Source organism: Chrysemys picta, chromosome 9, assembly GCF_011386835.1.
Source record: "Chrysemys picta bellii isolate R12L10 chromosome 9, ASM1138683v2, whole genome shotgun sequence".
Classification (NCBI taxonomy): Eukaryota; Metazoa; Chordata; order Testudines; family Emydidae; genus Chrysemys; species Chrysemys picta.
This window is the reverse complement of record NC_088799.1, coordinates 75,645,330-75,658,377: the sequence shown is the minus strand read 5'-3', so window position 1 is coordinate 75,658,377 and position 13,048 is coordinate 75,645,330. Positions and strand designations below refer to the sequence as shown.

Genomic DNA, 13,048 nt, shown 5'->3' with positions numbered 1-13,048 from the left:
GGTGTGAAAGCAATAGGTGTCAAATACAAATGTAAGCCCTAGATCCTGTAGTATATTGCATGGGGATGGACTGCTATGTCCACATGGAGCCCCTTTGACTTCAGTGTGGGTTGCATGTGGGTGCCGCAGACTCTTCTTCTGTCTATGTCTATGGCTCAGCTCCTAAGGACTAATACTCCTAGGTAATTTTCTTTAAAAATGCCCTACCAATTAAAACATCACCCTTCATAAGTGGGTAAGGATCTGATTCTTGAGTGTGAAGTTTGAATCTACCACTACTGTGCCAACAAAGTCTGAGGCACTGAGGAAGAACGTAAAACATATTAATTTTTTGATTAAAGAGCAGAAAGACTCCTTCAGTTTTCAAATTCTCCAAAAAATAATTCTACCCTCCTTTATAAACATTCCAATTTGTATGAAAATCAGTTACTTCTATCAAAACTTAGAGCAGGGGTCTCAAACATGCAGCCCATGGAGTTATTTGCTGCGGCCCACCAAGTTCCCCCCTTTTCCCCCCAAGTTATTTCCTGCAGCTGTCAAGCTCCCCTCACCCGCTGCCCTCCCGTTCCCGCTCCTCTGCCTACCTCCAGGTGCTTCCCGCCACCAAACAGCTGTTTGGTGGTGCTTTGCGCTTTCCAGGAGGGAGTCGCGTGCTCAGAGGAGGAGGCAGAGAAGAGGCAGGGAAGGGGTGGGGATTTGGGGAAGGCGTAGGAAGAGGTGGGTGGGACAGGGCCTCATGGAAGGAGTGGAGTGGAGGTGGGACAGTGATGCAGCCCTCAGACCAATGTACTAATCCTCATGTGGCCCTCGTGGTCATTTGAGTTTGAGATCCCTGACTTAGAGAGCAATGCAAAATAGAGCTTAGAACAATGTCTAAACCTAACCATTAAGTGGAGTTGAGACAGAAGCTTCCATAATGAAATCATGGAGCATCACAACAGCCTGTAAAGGAGATAAAGTATTCTAATGCTGTGTTTTTGTTGTTGTTGTTTTTTTTTTTAAATTGAGGTAAAGTGACACGACCAACGTATAACAAGACAATGGCATCTCTGGGTATAGACCCAGGAGTCCTGATTTCTAGAAATTTAACTCAACCAGTAGATACACATTCTAAGTGGAGGGGAGGAATAAAGTTATCAATTGATGCACTATTGTATATAATTAGTAATGCTGAAGTTCTTGCATCATAGATGTTTAACAAAGAGTAATATTCCTGATACCCCACATTTTTTTTTCCTTTTACTAAATTACTTCATGTTTGCTCTGTCCTTAATAATAGAACATACATTGCCTGTCATAATGTTCCCTTGTCACAAGTATACAAAAGATTCTCTTTTGAATTGCAAAGGTAAACTGAAAGTTGAAATAAAGGTTTTAAAACAGTAAAAATATCAAAGTGATTCTGAAAATTCTTAGAGGCTTAGTGCTCATTTCTCTCTAAACACTTCCTATGTTTTACTCACATGGAAGAAAACAGGAATTTTAAGAGAACTTAGAAATACTATTTGCTATTTTGGAATCAGATCCTTGATACTTTTGACAGGCAGGTTTCATTTAATGGATTATTATTTTTTAAATTTTGTTATTGAGAAAAAAATCCTCTATATTAAAAATATAATACGTGCATCTTGTCAGCCATGTTTCGTATAATCGTATCTAGCCTTTAAATGATATTTACTATTAATAAAACTTGAAGCAAAGTACACTTACTTATTGAAGGAACTGTGGGAGGAAATGAACTTACAATATGCAGTCTGTTACTTAATGGGAATGTAATCTGACATCTGATTGTAACTGAGGCGCTTTGCTTCAATGGAGTTATTCCAGATTGACATCAGTAAAGCTTTGATTACCCTTCCCCTCTCAAGCCCCTCTTATCTGCTCAATAGGATTGGTTTCTGCTCTCTGAGGGCTGCTAGCCTTGCTTCTTGACAAAAGTGAAGTGGTGTCTGATTAAAATATGAAAAAAGATTGAAAAGAAAATTAGTTTTTTTAATTATTTTTTTTACAGTCCTTTTCATCTTCACATTTTGCAGATGTTGACTAAATTAATCCCCACAACACCCCCACGAGATAGGTGAACTCAAAGCAGAGGTTAAGAACTTGATCATGCAAGATGCTGATACTTTGCAGAGTCAAACCCAATATGCCTTGCCCAAAGCTACAGAAGAAATCATTCTGAGAGCCAGGTTTGGCACTCCAAAGTTCCTGGCTCCCACTCATATGTTGAAATAACTAGACTGCAACCTTTTTACTTTGAAATTAGAATGCAGAGTACAGTGATGTATTAAGAAATTACAAACATTATTTTGATAAAATGCTTGATAAGTAAATAACAAATGGACTATCAGTAAATTTAAGACCTGTCCGTATGCCATTGAGCAAGTATAATCACACATAATTTTACCAATAAGATTCTGTTTCACACCATGGCCATTCCCACCTGTTATGCATGCCCTGTGCAGCTTGACTTTTACTTAATTTAAAGAGATGTACAGTACCATGGAATAACTATAGCATTTCACATAACGTATTCACTTTGCATTCATAAAAGTATACAAACAAGATTAATATTTTTATGACTAGCCTATAAGTAAAATAGAAATTGATTCCTTATAAATAGTTGAAGTAATGTTTGGAAGATGCAATTATACATAAGAAAACATGACATTAAAACATGCTATATTATAAGTAACTAAATTAATGTTTTAAATACATTCAATATATTGTAGACAACAGATGTTAAATGCTGCATAATTTTAAATGAGACATAAACCATACCTAAAGGCCTTTCCTAGTCTTCCATTCAGGTGTGCAAACAAATGTGTGCACACTTTCTTCAGTACAAGCATGAATCAAACTGTTGAATAGGTTTTGTACCTGCTCATGTGCAAGGGTGGTTTGCCCCTACAAAATAATTGAAGCAAATGTGTGCACACATGCTTGCACCCTTACTGTGCATATTCATACAGGTTGAGTCAATGGGATGAAAATCAGGTTTGTTACCTAAAATTCAGTTAAGATGCTTTTTCTTAAAAAGGATCTGTGTACAGCTAGCCTGTGTAGATGGGTTGTGTTGTCTCAATAGTATTTGGTATATAAATATGACTGAGGTGCAAAGTCTGCTTATGTGACTGTTCAGTGGTGCTTTGTGGAAGGATCCACATTACATCATAAGAATGTCCATAGTGGGTCAGATCAGTGGTCCATCTCGTCTAGTATCCTGTCTGTCTTTCTGCAGTGGCCAGTGTCAGATGCTTCAAAGGGAATGAATAGAACGGCAATTATCAACTGAGCTATCCCTTGTTGTCCAGTTACATATTCTGGCAGTCAGAGGTTTAGGGATACCCAGAGCATGGGGTTCCATCCCTGACTGTCTTAGCTAATAGCCATTAATGGACCTATCCTCCATAACCTTGGAGCATCGGTGCTCTAAAGTTTGCTCTACCTTCTTATTTGTTTCCATATGGAATTCAAGATGGTGGTTTGAATGACAGAACGCTAAATCAGTGGTTCTCAACCAGGGGTCAGGGAGGCCACAAGCAGGTTTCAGGGGGTCCGCCAAGCAGGGCTAGCGTTTTAGACTCGCTGGGGCCCAGGGCAGAAAGCCACAGTCCTACCCCATGGGGCTGAAGCCCAGGGCCCTGAGCCCTGCCACCTGGGGCTGAAGCTGAAGCCTGAGCAATGTAGCTTTGCGGGGGCCCTCTGGCATGGGGCTCCAGGCAATTGCCCTGCTTGCTACCCCCTAACACCAGCCCTGGCTTTTATATGCAGAAAACCAGTTATTGTGACATAAGTGGGCCATGGAGTTTTATAGAATGTTGGGGGGGCCTCAGAAAGAAAAAGGTTGAGAATCCCAGCCCTAAATGATCTGGCGCTCTGAGAACAGTGGAAGAGCACAAACTTTCAGTCCCTTGGTTAACCTGGCTAGGATTGTAACGGAAGGTCTCTTGATTTCTGCTTCTTCTGATCCTCTGACTTTCCTATTATCTCAGGATATTTAGGAGTGAAAAGATTACAAGGGTGTTTGGGAGCAGCATGTACTACTAATCTAGATGGATTATTGTTCATGCTAAAGTCTTTCACTTTTTATTAATTTACCTTCTATAATATTTGTCAAATATTGTGCAGACACACAGAACATGTGGATATGCATAGTTTGAGAATTCAGATATGTAAATACTATGTTGGCAGATGAAGATTCATTATAAAGGAAAACGTTTGCTTTGAATTTTCCTTTTATTTGTCAAAGATCCATATAAGAATGATAACTTTTCAGTTTTTGTCAGTAGACAAGGTGCCTCTGACTTTATTTTTCCAACACAGCTTCCAATTTTGCAGGTGTGCTGTGGTAATTACATATCTAAAGGCTGTCATGTTCACCTGAGCTTAGACTCCAATTTTGCATCTGGAATTTTCTGAATATAAAATCCTCTGGGCCAAATTTTGTGTGTGTGCGTGCGCGGTGCATCTTTCATGGAAGTCAGAGGGTGGTATGTGATTGTGTGTAAAGGCAGAATTTGGCCCAGAGTTCTGTTTTCTTTATTTAAAAGAAAAAGTTAATGTACAGGATGGATTGATTAAAATCAGTGATTTTAATCTTGTTTAGTATTTTTGTTGCTATTTTCCTAAAGAAACTGATTCATAACAATTAAAACACATTGATTTGCAGCTAAATATAGATTTTACATTAAATGTGTGCTTCTTTTTGCTGACCATATACATATTTATTTAAGCCATTAGATTGCTTACATTTATTTGGATTCTTAATTGTCACACTTTTATAATGTTTGAAAACGTTGAAGGATGCATTTCTTATTTACTAGCTGATTACCGGTAATTGTTTTACTAGTGTTTTCTGTCAAGCTCTATTTGGATGGAAATTCAATTTAAGTGCACAAAAACAGCATTTTAAAATGTTTTTATTTGTTTAAAAAAGCGCCTGGATACATTAAACCAGGGGTTGGCAACGTTTGGCCCGCACCACTTCACGCCGCCCCCATTGGCCCGAGATGGTGAATCGCGGCCAGCGGGGGCCACGATCGGCTGAACCTGCCGCGTCAGCAGGTAAATAAACGGGCCTGGCCCGCCAGGGTGCTTACCCTGGCGAGCCGCATGCCAAAGGTTGCCAACCCCTGCATTAAACAAAAATTATCAAAAGATGTTTTGAATTTAAAACTAAGGAAGTATTACATGTTAGTGAACTAAACAGTTTGTGGTCACCATGCCTTTCAGGATTTTAGAACTAGCAGATATCCTCTCACACCTTGTTTGTTTGGTTTTTTTCGCTTTTTTTTTTTCCAACTCCCACTAATTTCTTAACTTCGAATTTGTCATTGAACTAGCTGAATAAATGGAATGAAGAAAATATTCACTCTGCCTCTGTAGAAGAGGCTATTACTGTTAAAAGCTTGTTTAGCACTCCAGCAAATTCTGGTTCCAGGTGCTCAGCCAGGGACTTCTACCAGATCAGTGGTTTGGCTTTCTTTAAAACTTGGCAGCAAATGTATTGCTTAATACTGTTTGTTTTTATTGATTTTTATTACAGTATAGTAAGTTTAGGTCTTAAAACAGGTCATAATTTCAAATTTAATTTAAATGGGTTTATTTTTAAAAGGAAACTTGTATTTAATAAAATCTGATTTAAGAATAAAAAATCCATTATTTTTTTTATTTTGGAATTGATTTTTATCCACCCTGTTAATGTATTTTTGAAGAGCCTGTCACCATAGTATTTAGGCATGTCCTATCTATGGCTTATATGTGTCTGTGTATTTTTTTTTTTTTTCATGGAGCAGATTGAATGCATTGACTGTAGGCGCTCTTAGAGGTTAGCTCTTAGTTTACTGTCCTAACCAGAGGGCCTCAGGTAGTGTGGTGTGCAAGGACTACTTGAATGCATGGTAAATAAGCTGCCGATCTGTCTAGTTCATTGTTTGTTCTCCTGTCTCTACCACTCCCAATTCCTGTAAAATTTGCTCTCTTCCACATGTACTGCTGGTGTCCATATGCGCTGTATGAAGATGGGAACATCATGAGACATTCTGAATCGATTTGCCTTCAAAAACACAACTGCTGTTGGTAAAATAATAATAAATCATATCATTTGTTTCATTGCACTGTAGTTATGAAGAGACCCAAACAGACCTCATATGGGTGTGGAATAACATCTTTACTCTGTTGCTCCCCTGAGATACTTTCAAAAGGATAAGGCGTTGTGAAGTGTTAGTTTTTGTTGTTGTTGTTGTTTTTTTTCCCCCACTAAGGCCACTCACTACTCTGCAATTGATCAAATTGTGGAATCCCTGTTTAAAGCAGCAAGATATCTGCATAGAGTTTGAAGCTGGAATATGGTTGTATGTTATAGAAAACTAAGTGGTCATGGAAGGCGTCTATGCTTGATATCAAAGATATGCAACTTTAAGAAGAGTTCACCTATGTGAAATTACGACCCATGCAACGGTTGCTAAAATTAGACATATCTTGAGCTGGTTGTTAAGTACTACTGGTTTTGTGAGAGAGAGCTGCTGAAGGCAACTTTATTAAAGACAGACACTCTTTTTTTTTTTTTTTTTTTTTTTAAGTAACTTTTAGGAATTCAGTGTGTAACCTGCTTATTTGAGTCTTTTATGTTTTCTCACTTGAGATTTATCCCAACCTGCTGGATTTGTTTCCTTAGCTTTACACCACATTTTTGGAGGGAGAACTTCTCATTAAAACTCATGAAAACTTGACGAACAGTCTTCCAGGAGTCACATAAATGTGGAATATAGATTAAAGCATAATGGAGCCCTAAATCTTTGAGTAGTAAGCTACTGTATGCTTTGTAGTCCTGTAGCTCTTTAATTTTCATACTTTTTGCAGAATCTGTGTTTTTGATCTCTGATATTATTTTCAACACTTGGAAGTAGATTGTTTGAAATGCAGAGACTTAAAGCCCAAATTATGTAGGTATATTTTGACAGCTTTATTATTATACTTTGATGTGTTTTACTCCCGTTCTATTACTGTAGAAATTATGCTTTTAGCAGAGTTTTTTCCTGGAAAATATAGCTATGCCAGAATTTTTCCATTTAAGCAAAATATCTGCTATTCATGGTTCTGTGACCAAAAATAATATCAAGACTGTTAGTCTGTTTTATAAAACTAGTTTAGTCCTTTGGGATGAGATGGCTGATTTGCTTTTTATTCATGTAAGAGACATCTAGAGCCCCATGTTTTTTGCAAATGCAAAATAACACAAAATGAAATAAAAACAACCTATAAAATGAGAACTTATCCTGCAACAGCAGCTCCTGTCCCACAGGGCTGGGCCCAGTCCCCCATTCCAGGCTTTGTGACCTGGTGCACAGAGTCGCAGTACCACTCACTCAAATTTGGCCCATCTGACCCCCGCTCCACTGGTCATGAAGGAGAGGTGGCTGGGCCAAACTTGAGCAGCGCTGCAACCCTGTGTATCAGGTGGGGGTGGTGTCCCTAGCCTGTGTTTGCCAGAAGCTGGGAATGGGCAACAGGGGGATGGATCACTTGATGATTATTTGTCCTGTTCATTCCTTCTGGGACACCTGGCATTTGCCACTGTCGGAAGACAGGATATTGGGCTAGATGGACCTTTGGTCTGACCCAATATGGCTGCTCTGATGTTCTATGTTCTTATGCAGTGCCTGGAGAAGGAGGCTAGGACAGGAGCCGTTGCTATGGGTTGAGTACAGGCAGGCTCACTCTGCAGACCCATCCTGCCCCCTGGGCACAGGACCCAACTACCTCCTCGCCATGGCTTCCCTCCGAGTCCCCTGGGAGTAGGACCCCGATCCCCCAGGGATTTTCCCCCATCTCCTCTCAGGGACAGGACCTGCCTCCCGAACCACCACCACCAGGGGGCAGGACCTGACCTGATACCTCCTCTGGGCTTCACCCACACATTTCCGTAGGCAGGACCCTTTACCCTCCCCCAGGGTCACCCCCTCCACCCTGGGAGGAGGACCTGATCCCCTCTGTCTTGCACCCCCCCCCCCCCGGGGGGCCACCCAACCCTCTTCCCACAGGCCCCCACTCCCAGAGGCAGGACTCACCGCTGCTCCCAGCCCTCCCACAATAAAACAAAATCCCCCCCCCCCCCCCAACAAAAAAATAAAAGAATTTCATGCAGGCTAAGAAGAACATTGTGATATACTACACCAGGGGTCGGCAACGTTCGGCACGTGGCTCGCCCGGGCCAATGGGGGCGGCGAGAAGCGGCGCGGGCGAGCTATGTGCTGGCCGCGGCTTCTCGCTGCCCCCATTGGCCCGGGACGGCGAACCGCGGCCAGCGGGGGCCGTCATCGGCCAAACCTGCCGCATCAGCAGGTAAATAAAACTGGCCCGGTCAGCCAGGGTGCTTACCCTGGCGAGCCGCGTGCCAAATGTTGCCGAACCCTGTACTACACAGTACTGATGTCTCCTTTTGCTAATCTTTCTGATTGTTTTCAGTGACCAGCTTTCAGTCTAGAATGCCAGTCACTGAGAAACTCCAGAACCAAAAATTCTGGCTCTGAATACCGTACAATTCTAGTGAAATCTGGATCCAGACTCACTCTGGATTCATCTCTAGAAAATAGTCTTTGAATCCATTCCTTTCATAAAGTGTTGCTTTAGGAACTATTAAAGGTTGTTTATTGTGAGCAATACCTGGTGCTGCTTTTCATTTATGGCCTGATTCGGTGTCCATTGAAGCCAGTGGGAAGATTTCCATTGACTTTATTTGGGTTGAATCAGATCCTTAGTAAAAATAAAAAAGATCACACACAAATGCATTGCAGGTATTGAGTAACTGAATTCTTATTCTAGAATTTCATGCTCTTCCATGACAAGGGATATTTTTCAATATAAAAATTGTTTAAAATGCATTTCTTGAAAGTTCTTGTGATTAGTGTTTTGAAATAGAATAAAACTCTGGCGTAAAATCAGACACAGACACTTTACTGATTTTCTGAAATCCTTCTCCTGATTAACAACAAAATTCCAGTTTGATTTTTATGGCCTTGAGCTTGTGTACAGAAGGTTCCCTCTGTACTACTTTTTAGCAAGTCTGCAAGAGCTGAAGAGACTTCATGATCATGCTTTCTTTCTGTCTTTAATAACTTATTATAGAAGAAGATGTAAAATCCTAAAGAAACCAGAAAAAATTTGACTTTACCCATGTAATAGGAAAGTTCTAGGGCTCATTTGCATATCTTACTCCATTTCATCTTAATTGTTTTACTTTGTTTAAATTAACTATGCTTTGAAATTATCAATAAATTTTATTTTACTATATTTGACCTAATTATCAGGCTTCAAGAGGAGGACAAACTAACCGGTGGATATGGTGAAGTCTCTTAAATGTAGCACAAGCGTGATGATGTTTTTTGCTTTTGTCATTTTGAGTCAATTATTCATAATAATTATTAAATTATTGGACAGTAAAGTAGTGATTAGTTGCATTTTGTGAGTCATTGTACAGTTGTCTTTAATAGGCATCCAAAGTAAAGCAATTAGTGCATTCAAGAATTGGACTATTTTCACCATTCACTATATAAATCTTTCCTTTTTATTTTACCACAGTAAACGCAATGGTATACATGCTAAATTAAACAAAGCTAGCTTTATTTAATGAACAGTATCCTCCCTACACCCTTCTCACTTACGTTAATATTTAACTGTGGTTCCCCTTTTCCTATATTGCAACCTAGTATCACTGGTGCTGGAATAGAATGTCACAACTAAGACACATTCTGAGAATGTTCCACTGGTAATGATAAATACACCTCTACCTCGATATAACGCTGTCCTCGGGAGCCAAAAAATCTTACCGCGTTCTAGGTGAAACTGCGTTCTATTGAACTTGCTTTGATCTGCCGGAGTGCACAGCCCCGCCCCCCGGAGCACTGCTTTACTACGTTATATCCGAATTCGTGTTTGTATCGGGTTGCGTTATATCGAGGTAGCGGTGTATAATAATAATAATAATGTAAAGTTTGTTTTAACATAGCATATCTTCAAATGGCTGAATAGAAATATGTATACACTTTTTTTAGAGGTACACATCCTTTCATAAATTATCTTCTGTATCTCAGACCAGGGCATTTTATTCCAGGACCTGTTATAACAAAAACAGTTATTCATGTGTTAATTGTTTCCTGTTTTGATAGTCTCCCTAAATCTTTACTCTCAAAACTTCACAAGGTTTCAGGAAGTGAGACCATATTATTTTCTCCACCACCACCACCACTCTGTCATTGGAACACAACTTAAAAAGGCTGACTGTTTTTTTTGTTTGTTTGTTTTTTAATTTCCTTGAGCTTTTACCATCCTTTAGCTCTCTAACCTTAAATCCTTTTGCTCTCTCTGCTCACTATACATTTTTAACCTTTGCATTCTTCTTACATTTGTGCCTGCCTCATCTGCCTAGCAGCTGTCTTTACCTGTCTTCCCATACAGTGAGTCAATTCATGTCTTTATCTGTTGGCTTATTACTTCGCTTTTTGTTCTGGATATATTGATTCTTTCTAAAGTGGCTTGTGTAGCATACTATACAAAAATAGATTGTGCTGTATTGTAAGCACTGTGTTCTGTATTTGAATAAACAGTTGTCCAAGTTAATTAAAATTGTTGGCTTTGTGCTCACAGTCAATGTGAATTCTTAAACTGTTTTTCCAATAGCAGTTAAAAAAAATACTGTGGAGCAAATCCATGCTATTGAAAATAATTGTGTTTGAATTACGCCATTTGAAATTCAAGACAACAAACAAGGAGTATGTACTATTAATTTATTTTAGGGAATTGAAATCAGACATTTTGCCACTACTCACAGCATCCAAGCATGTATCAAATGTCTTAGTTGCCCACTTCATTTAAGTGGTCACCTACAGCATGTGTGAATCTCGTATGCTTAATGATCTGTTCCACCTTGTATTTATCTCAGACCCTTTGGTTACTTTCTTCGCACCTAAAGTGTAACTCAAAAGTTTGTTCCTTCCACCAACAGAAGTTGGTTCACTAAAAGATATTACCTTACCTACATTGTCTTTCAAATGTAGATGTCAGGAACACTGCATATTATGTTGTCATATTTTTCTTCATATTTATAAAGAATCAAAAATGTTTTTGGTGAAAGGCAGGACAGAGAGCAAACCCTCTTACAGAGTTGGGGAAAGTGACTGGTAGGAGAAAAGAAAATGGAGAAGTAAAAAGATCCAACACAAACAAAAGTATAGTAAATATTATAGCAGACAGTTTACAGTTAGGTGACAATGAAAGGATGCAATAATGAAAAAGAAAGGGAAAGAAAAGATACTTTAGATTTAGAGTTAAAATTGGTTAAATAATGTGTGCTGTTGTAGTACCATCATGATCTAAACATTTCAGTTTTAGAATCGGAGTTCTTTTTGTTCCTTAGATATCCTTAGCTATCTTATATTATAAACACCTTGAGACACGGACAGTGTCATTTTATGTTTGTGCAGTACCCAACCCAATAAAGCCCCAGTCCTGATTGTATCCTTTACGTGCTACTGCAGTACAAATACTAAATAATAATACTCTTGATTATTAGAATATTCAGCTGTATTTGGACTTAAGAGGAGTGCAGTGTATATTTTTCAGAACAAATTGTCTTGCAGTTCTGCTCATATGATCATATCTATAAACAGTATTTATAAACAGTTTCATGATCTGGAGGAATGAGCATGAAATTGGAAGTCACACAATCCTAAATTCAAATCCTTGCTCTGTCATTGATTTGCTAATAAAAGGCAGCTTCTTCAAACCAGCAGTATTGTAGCTCACTGCATAGTGGTGTGAGAAGAAATAATTTTGGCCAATGAGAGAAATCTCCTGTTCTTACAAATAATGTTATGAAAACAGAATAGAAAGGACCTCAGGCACTTGAAACATCCATACAGTAAATTGCATAGAACATAATTTACCTGAGAAGTCTAAAGGAGAAATCTGCCTTGTTTTGATTTGATCATGATGTTCTGGGATCTCTAAATATTTCAAACTTGAGTGTTATGGCTTTCACTGATGTCATTGAAAAAGATATTACTAGTTTTTCCTCTATCCATGATTTCTAGAGAGATGCTCAAGTCAGAAATACGTTTACTTGCAAATTATTGTAAAATCAGATTATGGGCTAACTAATAAAAGAGCAGTGGAGTATGAAAACTTCTGTTCAGGCACTAATGACTGCCTCTCTTGTAGTATTTTGATGACTAATTGCAGTTTGTCACTGGCTTGTGTTATAATCAAACACATGCTAAATTTTAGTTAATGTTAAATTCAGATCTACCTTACGATTAATCTAGTAGCCATAACATTGCTTTTATGTAGATCAAAATAATAGTCGTGAAAAATATATATATTTACAACAACTGAGAGCCTTGGGAGTATGGAAGGAACATTTTTCTGATGGTTTTCAGGAGTGACCGCAAAACTTTTGGGCCTTTGGGTTGCTCTGCTGGGTGAATTCTCTTAAGCAGAAAACCAGTGATAGGTAGACTGTGGAAGTGGTACTAGAAGGTTACAGGCTCCACTGTTTTTCAAACTACTTTTCCATTAGTATAATATTGATGGTGCCTTGGGATAAGGTCATGCATTATACCTTCAATTCTGGAAGAAAATTGATATGATTATTAAAAGTGGGGGCGGGGGAAAGAAAATAAATTAATTTAAAAAAAAATCAGGAACAAAAAGATGGAGTATTTAATTCACTTCCATGCCAGATTTCTGTTAGGTGTAGGAGGATGGGCATCAAGGAGTTGGTTACAGCTTTCCAATCCTGTGCTGCATTGCCCTTGTCTAATTTATACCACTAGCATAAGGTCTTTAAGGGTATGCCTACACAGGGATAAAAGCCCCACAGTATGGCTGTGGCTAACCCGGGTCAGCTGCAGGTATTTTTATCTTCATGTAGACATACTCTAGTGACCTTAAGCCAGTGGAGGATAGGTGTAGTTCTGCTAGGCTAAGCCCCGTTTGTCCCTCTACCCCAGAAGTTGGGGAAAGGGTTGGCACAGGAGGTGGCTATGCT

The 13,048-nt window shown here is 39.0% G+C and overlaps 1 protein-coding gene across 3 annotated transcripts in view; it reads left to right on the top strand.

Moving 5' to 3' along the window:
• The window catches only part of APOOL (apolipoprotein O like), a 50,946-nt gene that overhangs the window by 1,849 nt on the left and 36,049 nt on the right, over positions 1–13,048 (top strand). The window contains exon 2 of one of the 3 annotated variants that reach the window (XM_024103751.3): positions 6,024–6,081. The exons of the other annotated variants lie outside the window; for them this stretch is intronic. The gene's annotated coding sequence lies outside the window, so the exon portion shown is untranslated. The remainder of the gene's footprint in view (positions 1–6,023; positions 6,082–13,048) is intronic. 3 annotated transcript variants of the gene reach the window in all.